This window comes from Quercus suber, unplaced genomic scaffold (genome assembly GCF_002906115.3).
Source record: "Quercus suber isolate HL8 unplaced genomic scaffold, Cork oak 2.0 scaffold_685, whole genome shotgun sequence".
NCBI classification, from domain to species: domain Eukaryota; kingdom Viridiplantae; phylum Streptophyta; class Magnoliopsida; order Fagales; family Fagaceae; genus Quercus; species Quercus suber.
Window position 1 is genome coordinate 237,918 of NW_027070126.1, and position 9,515 is coordinate 247,432.

The window sequence follows — 9,515 nt, forward strand, 5'->3', positions numbered from 1 at the left end:
TGAAGTCCCCAAACTCCCCACTGTGAGTGCTCTAAGGGGCGACTCATGAATGTCATCACGTTTTCCATTTGAATGGATCTTTTTTAAAGCAACCCAGTGTAAATCTGTCCTACACTTAGATAGTTAGATCCATAAATACACCAATAACTCAGGGTTTAGAGGGAGAATGGATTCACCATCACCACTAGGTTTAGGTCCAAGAATTGCTCTTGACCCTATACGAATGTCCAACTTAATCAAACTTTTGAGTTCAAAATTAGGCACCTAATAGTTATCCTTATCTAATGGATCCAGAGGCCATTTTCAATTAGTAATTTGGTTCCCATCTAATTCATGCATTAAAAGGAGTATAAGAAGATTTGAAAGAAGCAAACAGGTGACAAGGATATCATGCATTTTTACACTAGATGCCCTAGATCTAGGGTTTGCAATATTTTGGTGCTAGGGCTGTGTAGGCATGGCATAATGTTGCGTATGTAAGTGTTAAGCATGTGCATGCATGCACAGGTCATACATGCATACTCATCATCTTGACAGAACCCTATATTTCACATTGCACAATTCAACATAATCTTAATGAACCTATTTTTGGAGCAAAGAGAGAAAATGCATATTTTAAAAATGAAGGAACCCTTGTCTTAGTGAAGGAATGAACCGAATAGGAACCAAGTAAGAGAAAACACATATTTAAAGTCTGTTTGGATACTGCGGATTTTGCTAAAAACTGAAAATACTGTAGTAAATAATTGAAAAACGCCAACTGATTATTTTTGGGTCTAACTACTGTAGCTCAGCTGAAAGTATTTAAGAGTTGCTTTTGTTTTTTTTTTTTTTCCCCTATTCATTCCTCTTCCACCCTAACACTTGTGTCTTCGAGAAGAGAAGTCCATGTCCACCAAAGAAATCCATGAGGAAGACAATTTGGTTCAACATTGGCAAAGAGCTTAGACAAGAAATCCATGAGGAAGACAACCCAATCCGACAACGGTGAAGATCGGGTTCCCTCTGGTATACTCTTCCTTCCATAAACCCATTTCACCCTCTTCACCAATTTCACTCCTCTGCCAGCCATGACAATACTCCTTGAAACTTGAAATGAATGGCAGTTGGGACCTGGGACACACATGAAAAAGAAGCTGAATTTGTCTGAGCTCAAAAACCAGAAGCAAAAAAAAAGCAAAACCCACTTCCCTAAGGTGAGTTTTCTCAATTTTTTTTTTCACTATTTTCTGTCCTGTTTTGTTCGAATTTTAGTTCTTGTTAATGGGTTTCTTTTCATTTGCTGGAATTTAGTTCATTTGATTTGATAGAGTGCAAGTTTAGTCCTCTCTATTTATTAGTTACTTTGCCATTTTACAAAGTTTTGATCTTTAGGCCACATTTTGATTGATTGAATTGCTAATAGTCAGTTAATCAGCAATAGTAAATTGGATGTTGTGAATGTGAATCTATTGCCTAGCCGGGGGTTTAGTTTCTAGGTGCTACTTGAACTTTCTTGGTTATTGTTTTTGTCATTTTCTCCACTGAGCTGAGAGAGGGCACCCTTCAGTTTTTACTTTACCACTTTCTTGGAGAGTGTTTGGTAAAATTTTGATTGAATATTTGATCTTTGAATCAAAAATTGAGATTGTTCGCTTGGGAAGTTGGTGGCTGTTGAATAAAATTGACTACTCTAGCAATTTTGAATGTATCCCACCATTTTACCATGAATTTCTCTTCAGACTATAATTTATTAATGGTGAATTTGGAATGATTACATAATGCCAATGGTGCAAGGAACTCGTGGGAGAGTAAAGTTCAAATAAAATTTGAAAAGAGATGGGAGATTTTAGTAAATTGATGATAGATTAAGTTTATAGCTTGCAAGGATAATGCCAATTGTTGATAATAATGTGCCAGTTACAAATTGCTAGGATAGTGCCAATTGGTGCCATGTTCTTATGGTGCAATGCAGTTGCTAATAAATAGACTTTGACAATACAATGGTGCCCTAATTGAAACCTTTTCCTAGAATCTATTAGGGCCCCACACACGTCACTAGGAAATATAACAGGAGGTCCCTAAAATATGTTAACCAATACAATGGAGCTAAAGTCATTATTACATCCTGAACTTGAAACATATACATTTTTGTTTCCTGGCTAGCTCTGCTCTTGGTCCCAAAATATTCCAACTTCATTAGTTAAGTAAAATAGTCTTAGCATCATCATGATTATTATTATCAAAGAGCTTTTCAACATTTGACTTGTATTCATACTGAGATCTCTAAGTAACAAGCACCATACCCTACAACAAGGTGCAACCAAGGTTGGTTGCCTACAATTGCAGTCACGGTCATATTCCCCCTAGGTGCATAATGCTTTTAGGATTTTGAATAATAAAGCATTAAATATATCTTAAATTGAACTATTGACAAAGTCCCTAATATATTAATCCTAAACAACAAAGTGTTTTAACTTGACCTTGATGGCTATACTGCCACCACTACCATTTTCCATTAAGCTCTTAGGCCAAAAACAAAATGGAATCAAGGATAAACACAATGAAGAGGAATCAGGCCGCTAGACAATTTAAGAAGTTTTAGCCCATTATCAAGATAGGGGCTACACTTGGCCTGTAGCCTAGGGTACTTAAACCTACTACCATTCCCACATGAGTGTATGACATCACTTATTAAGGGTTTATCCCATTACCTATCAATAGGATTCAGATTAGTTGACTATGCCAGTACCTTGAGCATAAGCTACGAAATGAAATATTCATTCTAATTATGGGGCTCAACAGGCTAACAATCAAAAAAGTAAAATGAAGGAATCAGACTTTCTTAATTTATATAATATATGAAGCACTCAAAAAAAAAAAAAAAAAATTTCTTTTAGTCGTTGACATGGAGAGTTTTTTCTAGGTAAGAAATGGTTAAGAGGCCCTTTTGGGGGGAGACATGTTACTGATAAGAGAAATTGTTGTTCCAATTGTAAATATTTGTATCAGCAATCTTGTGAAAGTTCAATGAAAGAGGATTAAACATGCAATCCAAATGTAAAATAAATATCACACTTACAATTAGCATAAAAAGATAAATAACTCACCAATTAGAATGCAAGCAGTCTCCCAAAGTTCTAACTTATATTTTATCCTATCCAATTATGTATAGCAGTTTAAAGTCTTAATCCCATTTTAATAAATATTCTTTTTGGTCCCTAGCTGATTGTGCTACCTTTTGTTTTTGTTTTTGTTTTTTGAGCAAATATTGCTATCTTCAAATTAAGCAGCACACTAGGAGTTTAACTTGTTACTAGTGAGATTTCTTATTAGGTTGATGTTATTTAGCTTTCTTATTTCTTCAATTATATTGAATACTTACATATGCACCTTATTCTCTATTTTTCTTTTTCAAGAGAAAAATATGCCAATGTCGGAAACAAGTAACTATCTCTCCAGTTCTGATGGCCATTTTTGTAACATTGACAACTGCATCATTAGGACTTCCTAGAAACTTCATACATTTGGTAGGAGGTTTTATACTTGTCGCTATTGGTCGCCAGTAAGTACCATATCCAAATATTGGCAAAATATTTGTGTTGTGCATTAAAAGAACCAATTCGTTGTATTCCTGTTTATATGTTGTATTTTATTGTGCAGAATGATAACCGTGCATGCAAGTTCTTCAAGTGGTTAGACACTAGCATTTGTTGTATGCGTGGCGCAACAATAGCACCTATAGTTATAGTCAAATTCAAGCGACTGGAGCATGCAGTGGAAGTTGCTAATGAAGAGTTGAAGCAAACACATGCCCTGAGAGACGCAACATTGGAAAGAGAGCGATTTGTAAAACGAATGGCTGAAAAAGCCAAGGTTGCACACATGATTTCTGAAAAGAAAGCAAAGAAGTTGACAGTAACTCTAATAGTCTCTTGGGTTATGTTTGTAGTATTGCTTATCTTGTCTAGTAGGTTTAGGGAAGTTAAAATCAGGCAGATGTGCTTGCCATAATGGGATGCGTATATATGTAATAAATAGACTTGTATTATTACATTTGTTTTGCATGTTAATCGTACAACTTATTCTGAATTGCAGGTAACAATTTATGATATGTATGTAGTTGTACTTCTTAAAACAATATGGAGATGTTTGATGGAGATAATGTTAATGGTCAAGTATATGTGTGTCTATTTATACATATATATATATATATATTATATGTATTTATTTATATACACTTTGCTAGCAATTGATAGTTAGGGTTCTTGGTGTCTTTAAAACAAATTGAGGGCAGATTTTGTTTTCTTTATTTTTTCTTTTTTAAATTCCTGGCAGATTACTATTGCAATCTTAAAATCCGTTGAGTTTATCTCTTGTTTAGATAAGATTGGAGTCTATTCAAAAGTCCCTTGTAAGCTTGAAATCTATTGTTGCAATACTGATGAGTTTCACATGTAATGATATATACAGATTCATAAATCAAAGGTATTACAATCAAGTTTTGTGAGCCATCAGTTCTGCTTACCAACAAAAAATCACCACAAAACAAAATGGTATTACATTGAAGTTTGCGAACCATCAATTATGGTCCCCACAAAAATATTATCATAATGTTAATGGTATTTTCAACCACACTAATTTCTATTGTGACAAAAATAATAGTCACCATAATCAATTGAGGGAAATATAACTTCCGTAACAACTTAAGTCCTACGTTGGACGCATATCGATGCTGTGATATTGTTTCGAACCTCTTTCATCTTAGCTTCATCCAAGATTAAGATCACACGTGCCATTCCATCGTAATGACCTCCTTTGCTACTTCCATATGTGCCCCGTGTAGAATGTCCACGTTCAACATCATTGCTTTCATATGCTCCAATAAAATTGTGAAGAACCATTGTAGCAACAATGATGCAATTTTGAGTGCGTATATGAAAGGACGTCATACTTCTCAAAATTCTCTATCTATTCTTCCAAACTTCAAAAGTTTGTTCTATGACTGAACAAAGTGATGAATCGAGATAATTAAATTTCTCCTTTAGATGATGCAGCTCTTCACCTTGTTGAAAATTGGGGATGTGGTACCTCTCCCCCTTATATGGTGCAAGAAACCTTCTTTTCATAGGGTACCCTGAATCAACAGGATAATACTTTCCTGCAAATGAACACGTTTATTACATTAGCATTTTCACTACATGATACATACTTTAATACTGTAATTAAACTGCATATTTACAAACCAGTTGAAGGTTTTAGGAAGTTGTCACTCTCATTATTGAGGCAACTTAAAAAGATTCTTGTGTGATGTGCTAACCCTTCCCATCCAACCCACATGAAAGTGAATTTCATGTCAAAATCACATGCGCACATGCAATTCGTTGTTGTGATCCCTTTCCTTCCTTTGTATGGGTGTTGCTCATCAACTGGTAAGACCACAAGGACGTGAACCCCATCAATCGCACCAATGCAACCCTAACCATTGCCACAAAAATACCATGTGAAATGAAAGACGTGGTATAACCATAAAGATAAATTGAATAAAATCAAGTCAATATACCAAATTCACAAAGTACCATGAAATGTGGCCAATATTGTTCTGAATTACGAATATGTGATGGCACGTAACAAAATGTAGGATCAGCAGGCTTGATAATGTTTGCTGCCATAACAAAGATGAAGGCTGTGATTGGCAATCTGTGCTGGGTTGCTAACTTGTTGTTTCAACTTCACACAGCCCCTACTTTGTCATCTTTTTCTTCTCAGTTTAGTTTTTTTTTTTTTTTCCCTCACAAATCTTTTGGTTCCAGATCTAACAAAAGTCCAATGCATGCCGGCCAAGTGGTCTGATCACGGTTCCAGAATTTAAAGCTTGTTTCTTTGTGTTTTTTATTTTTATTTTTTTAATGTTCAGATTCAAAGGGAAGTAGGGAACCGTGAGAAGCGGTCTGATCACAGTTCTCAAAACCGTGAGGTTCAACTGCAGTTTGCACGAGTCCCTACTTTTTTCCCATAGAGCGGTTCTGAAGGCTAAAAGAACTGTAAAAATGAGAGGTTTGAGGTTTTTCGATCGGACCGTATGGTCCGGTCCCGGTTTCAAAACCTTGTTCTCAACATCTTACTATAAATTTGACTTTTTATTTATTTATTTTTTATTCTATGCATAGTTTTCTCACACAAAAAGTTACTTCTCTCTCTCTCTCAATTTGTTTTTCATTTTTTATTCGATTTTTATTTTTTATTTTTATTGCATCAATTCTTTAGGTTAATGAACTTTTGTGTTAATTAGAATTCTACTTTGGGTTGATACAATTTAGTTTTGTGTTTTAAATTGTTATCTTTTATATTCTCTTTGATTAAATATTATCATACTGCATTATACATATAATATATAATAATATAATGTTATTATATTACATAGAATGACTTGGATAATTTGATGTTTATTACTATATATTTTATTTTTACTTTGTTTTCCTTTCATCTTATTTTATTCAACATTAAAATCTAATCACATCCTCCATACTATTAAATTATGTAGCACAAATCAAGAAAATGGCTAAACACAAACTTGCCTTCCTTTACCATACATTGGGGGAATCAAAATATTTGTGTGATAAAGGGTCATATAATTTATAATTTAGATAACACCCTTTGAATGTGTCTAGGCCCATAGATTGAGTAATTTGTAGACTTAAAAGGCTATTGAGAATGAACTTTTTGAATCAATTCTAAAAAAAAATATGAACTACTATATATCATTTAGATAAAAACTTTTATCATAGATACATTAATATATTTTTGCCACAAATTTAAATCACGCAAACTTAATCATTTTATATTATGTGTTAGCATTGTCTCTGCTTCTTCTTCTCAAAAATATTATGTATCATTTTTAAAGGATGCCAACAATATTGATCTTATGGGAAAAGTTACATAAATATTGAGAAAAAAAAAGTTTTATATTACAATCTACTAAAAATGTTTTTTTTTTTATAAATATTTAGATGTTTCTATTTTTCATATCACTGACATGTTTTACAACTACCACATGTGTTAACTTAAACCTTAATATTTTTAAGTTGTTTCGGCAAAAAGGAAAAAAAAGAAAAAAGAAAAAAGAAAAAAAGAAAAAGGTTGTCACAAAAGAGGAGTTCATGTAAAGTTTTTTGCAAAATGAAATATATGTTTTTTAAGGCCACCAAACTTGATAATTTGCAAATGATGGAACCACTTGGAACAATATTTGCATAGTTATATAGTTCCATCTAAAGCAATCGTATATACTTTTAGTCTTCAAAAAAAACATATCTACCAGCGGTTAAATGTTCGTCTTGGATAGTTTTAACTTTTCATATAATTTTACCTTTACAAAATCATCTATTTTAATTTAGTTTTTTTTTTTTTTTTTTTTTTTTTTTTTTTTTTTTGAGAAACTATTTTANACATTAAAAAAAAAAAATTTAAGGCTCATAATTACTTCCGTTAATATATTATGGATATCTTAATTGATTGAGGCCAAACTAGAGAAATATCTTTCATATTTCCTTGAAAAAAAAAAAAAAAAAACCTTTGACATACCACTAACGTAACTACATCTATAACCATTTAAGCCATCCATGATATCTATTCCTTATTGATAACTATAAAATTTACAACTAGCAAGGGAACATACAAAGTTATAAAGAATAAATGAAGGAAGAAAAAAAGAAATGAAATCAAACATCAATTAACAACTGTTATTTGGAAAATAAAAAGGTAGTCAAGAGGAGTAAGAAATAAAATAGAAATGGCTATACAGAGGACATTGAAAACTTTATAGTGTAATAAAATCAACCATTATATCCACTTAATTAAATCAATAATCAACAATTAAATATAATAATACAAAATTTAAACTTAAAACTAATAAAACTCTAACTAGGGAAATTTTATATATATATAATCATAATCTTTATACACTATGACTTAAAAAAATTTAATGAATAGTTCTACCTCTTATTTAATGTCTATGTTATGCAAATCATCAACCAATAAATATATGATAATGGTAAAAAATGTAGTAGCTAGACAAGATTATGAAAAATAAGATAAAACTACTTAAAAAAAAAAAAAAATTCTTTATAAAGTCTAGGGACTAAAATAATATTTTATATAAAAAAATTATCACACGCAATGTGCGGGTCTATAACTGGTGGTTTTAGAAACTGGTGTAGTCAAAGAACTGAAAAAGAGTTTGGTTCTTGGTTTATATCGGTTGAACTGGCAATTTTCATTGTTAAACCACCAATTTTTACAGAATTGGTTGAGGGACTGAAGAGGAATCTATATCACATGTTTTGGTACAAGCAATGTGGGTACTAACAAGTTACGCACTCCATTTTCCTAGAGATAGTAACACAAATTTTGACAATGGAGTCAACTCTAGTCTTGAAATGTTTCTTGTGTACAGTATGGGCTATTCGGAAGAACTGAAAGCAAATTCTACACGACAATGGTGATCTGCCAAACCAAATTTTAGGTGGGGTGCACTCTATGCTTCAAGAACTTAGAACCCCAAGAACTTACATGTTTCAACTATGAACTATAACCTATAAACATTAAAATTTATATATATATATATATCGTTTCGACTTTTCAATAAACAATAGATTAGTTACAAAAACTAGCCGTTAGCTTTCTTTGGCATCTTCAACCTCAGTATCCTCTGTGATTCTATTTTCAATGTACAGCCACTCCAATCAACTACCCAGCATGGCATGTGTGCACTCTTCGTTTACAAGCATACAGTTAGCTACCCCCCTTTGTACTCCTCTATTGACAAAGTCTATGGTATTCCTGCAAAAGTGACAACGCTCATTGCAAGATGTCCGCAGGTTGAGATTGTTTTTTGTTAAACAAGTACCTGTTGCGCGAATTCCAGATAGACCAAGATACAATAGCCCATACCTCCAACTCTTTTTTGTAAGAACTGCCATAAGTTCCCTCACCAGAATATAAAAGTCCTCCACTTCAGAGCTCTGTTTCTGTATTTTACCCTTTACCGAGCCTAAACATTTCTAGCCAATGGATAGCCCCAAAGAGCATAGGCCACGGTTTCATCATGTTGTTGGCATATTGCACAGGCGGGTTCAGTGGATTCTCCTTTGACGTAAGTTTGTGCTAGTAGAGAGTATATCGGAGCACGCATGCGATACAAAATTCAAACTTTGGGAGGAATATTTAACTTCCATATACGGTTCCTTAGTCTTCTATCCTTCTGGGCCAAAGAGTTCTCCACTTGCTCTTGTTGTTTCATCCTTATAGCAACTTGATAGGCTATTTCACTGAGAATGCACCCTTCTAATTTTCCTTCTAGAGTAGCCTATCTTGAGCTTCTGTTTCGTGAGGTTAATGAGCTGGATATCTGTCACAATAGTAGGCATGAAAGTATTGAGTAGTACCGTGTATGCCACTGCTTAGTGGCTGCGTTGAATAGGTCACTCATCCTCAAGTTCTTGCCCGCTTCAGGTCTGAGTTGGGGGGGGGGGGGG

At 33.4% G+C, this 9,515-nt stretch overlaps 1 long non-coding RNA gene across 2 annotated transcripts; it reads left to right on the forward strand.

Annotated features, from left to right (window-relative positions):
* Positions 1 to 861: 861 nt before the first annotated feature.
* LOC136064421 (uncharacterized) lies at positions 862 to 4,093 on the forward strand. 2 transcript variants are annotated; one of them, XR_010626034.1, is made up of 3 exons: positions 862 to 1,196; positions 3,399 to 3,544; positions 3,643 to 4,093. It is a non-coding gene; the product is annotated as an uncharacterized LOC136064421 (long non-coding RNA). The 2 variants fall into 2 exon arrangements; XR_010626035.1 differs by lacking the exon at positions 3,399 to 3,544.
* The last annotated feature ends 5,422 nt before the right edge of the window (positions 4,094 to 9,515 follow it).